General features: G+C 49.5%; 1 protein-coding gene across 3 annotated transcripts in view; it reads right to left on the bottom strand.

Annotated features, from left to right (window-relative positions):
• The window catches only part of LOC106606141 (RNA-binding motif, single-stranded-interacting protein 3), a 219,507-nt gene that overhangs the window by 128,929 nt on the left and 88,078 nt on the right, over nt 1–2,500 (bottom strand). The gene's annotated exons all lie outside the window — the stretch shown is intronic.

The raw sequence follows: 2,500 nt of genomic DNA on the forward strand, positions 1-2,500 counted from the left end.
TCTTGACCACATGGAACCCTCTTCTAATAGGCCCCAGTGCTGTACAGCGCCTGGGTCTGTACTCCTCACACACACACAGACAGACGTGCAGTATGCAAGCAGGTACACACACACACACACACACACACACACACACACACACACACACACACACACACACACGCAGGAGAGGCTCTCAGCTGAATGAGTAGGACGAGGAATTGTTTGTTTCCGTCTGTCTCTCTCTGTGTGTTTCCTGAAAATAGGGAAAGGCTGTCTGCTAATTCATCAGTTTAAAGGGTTCCCCTCCCTCCCTCCATCCCTCCCTCCCTCCCTCCCTCCCTCCCTCCCTCCCTCCCTCCCTCCCTCCTGTCCCACCGGTCGTCTCCTCTCTCCCTCCCTCCCTCCCTCCTGTCCCACCGGTCGTCTCCTTTCTCCCTCCCTCCCTCCCTCCCTCCCTCCCTCCCTCCCTCCCTCCCTCCCTCCCTCCCTCCCTCCCTCCTGTCCCACCGGTCGTCTCCTCTCTCCCTCCCTCCCTCCCTCCTGTCCCACCGGTCGTCTCCTTTCTCCCTCCCTCCCTCCCTCCCTCCCTCCCTCCCTCCCTCCCTCCCTCCCTCCCTCCCTCCCTCCCTCCTGTCCCACCGTCCGTCTCCTTCCTCCCTCACTCACACTTCTTCTCGCTCTCCCCCACTCCCCCTCGTTCTCATAATTTCCCTCTCCCTTCCTCTCACTCTCTCTCACTCTCTCGTCCCTCCTGCTCTTTCCTTCCTCCCTCAGGCTATTTTTACTGTCCCTGTTAGGAGGGTCCGGGGGCAGAGCTCTTCCTGCCAACTCTTCAGTCCTGCTAACACTCATCCTGTTCTGTAGAATACTCCAACCATCTAGCCAACACTCATCCTGTAGAATACTCCAACCATCTAGCCAACACTCATCCTGTAGAATACTCCAACCATCTAGATAACACTCATCCTGTAGAATACTCCAACCATCTAGCCAACACTCATCCTGTAGAATACTCCAACCATCTAGCCAACACTCATCCTGTAGAATACTCCAACCATCTAGCCAACACTCATTCTGTAGAATACTCCAACCATCTAGCCAACACTCATCCTGTAGAATACTCCAACCATCTAGCCAACACTCATCCTGTAGAATACTCCAACCATCTAGCTAACACTCATCCTGTCCTGTAGAATACTCCAACCATCTAGCCAACACTCACCCTGTCCTGTAGAATACTCCAACCATCTAGCCAACACTCATCCTGTCCTGTAGAATACTCCAACCATCTAGCCAACACTCATCCTGTAGAATAATCCAACCATCTAGCTAACACTCATCCTGTAGAATACTCCAACCATCTAGCCAACACTCATCCTGTAGAATACTCCAACCATCTAGCCAACACTCATCCTGTAGAATACTCCAACCATCTAGCTAACAGTCATCCTGTAGAATACTCCAACCATCTAGGCAACACTCATCCTGTCCTGTAGAATACTCCAACCATCTAGCCAACACTCATCCTGTCCTGTAGAATACTCCAACCATCTAGCTAACACTCATCCTGTCCTGTAGAATACTCCAACCATCTAGCCAACACTCACCCTGTAGAATACTCCAACCATCTAGCCAACACTCATCCTGTAGAATACTCCAACCATCTAGCCAACACTCATCCTGTCCTGTAGAATACTCCAACCATCTAGCCAACACTCATCCTGTAGAATACTCCAACCATCTAGCCAACCCTATCCTGTCCTGTAGAATACTCCAACCATCTAGCCAACACTCATCCTGTCCTGTAGAATACTCCAACCATCTAGCTAACACTCATCCTGTCCTGTAGAATACTCCAACCATCTAGCCAACACTCATCCTGTAGAATACTCCAACCATCTAGCCAACACTCATTCTGTAGAATACTCCAACCATCTAGCCAACACTCATCCTGTAGAATACTCCAACCATCTAGCCAACACTCATCCTGTAGAATACTCCAACCATCTAGCCAACACTCATCCTGTCCTGTAGAATACTCCAACCATCTAGCCAACACTCATCCTGTAGAATACTCCAACCATCTAGCTAACACTCATCCTGTAGAATACTCCAACCATCTAGCTAACACTCATCCTGTAGAATACTCCAACCATCTAGCCAACACTCATCCTGTAGAATACTCCAACCATCTAGCCAACACTCATCCTGTCCTGTAGAATACTCCAACCATCTAGCCAACACTCATCCTGTCCTGTAGAATACTCCAACCATCTAGCCAACACTCATCCTGTAGAATACTCCAACCATCTAGCCAACACTCATCCCTTTGTAGAATACTCCAACCATCTAGCTAACACTCATCCTGTCCTGTAGAATACTCCAACCATCTAGCCAACACTCATCCTGTAGAATACTCCAACCATCTAGCTAACACTCATCCTGTAGAATACTCCAACCATCTAGCCAACACTCATCCTGTAGAATACTCCAACCATCTAGCCAACACTCATCCTGT

The sequence above is a fragment of the Salmo salar genome, chromosome ssa05 (genome assembly GCF_905237065.1).
Source record: "Salmo salar chromosome ssa05, Ssal_v3.1, whole genome shotgun sequence".
Classification (NCBI taxonomy): Eukaryota; Metazoa; Chordata; class Actinopteri; order Salmoniformes; family Salmonidae; genus Salmo; species Salmo salar.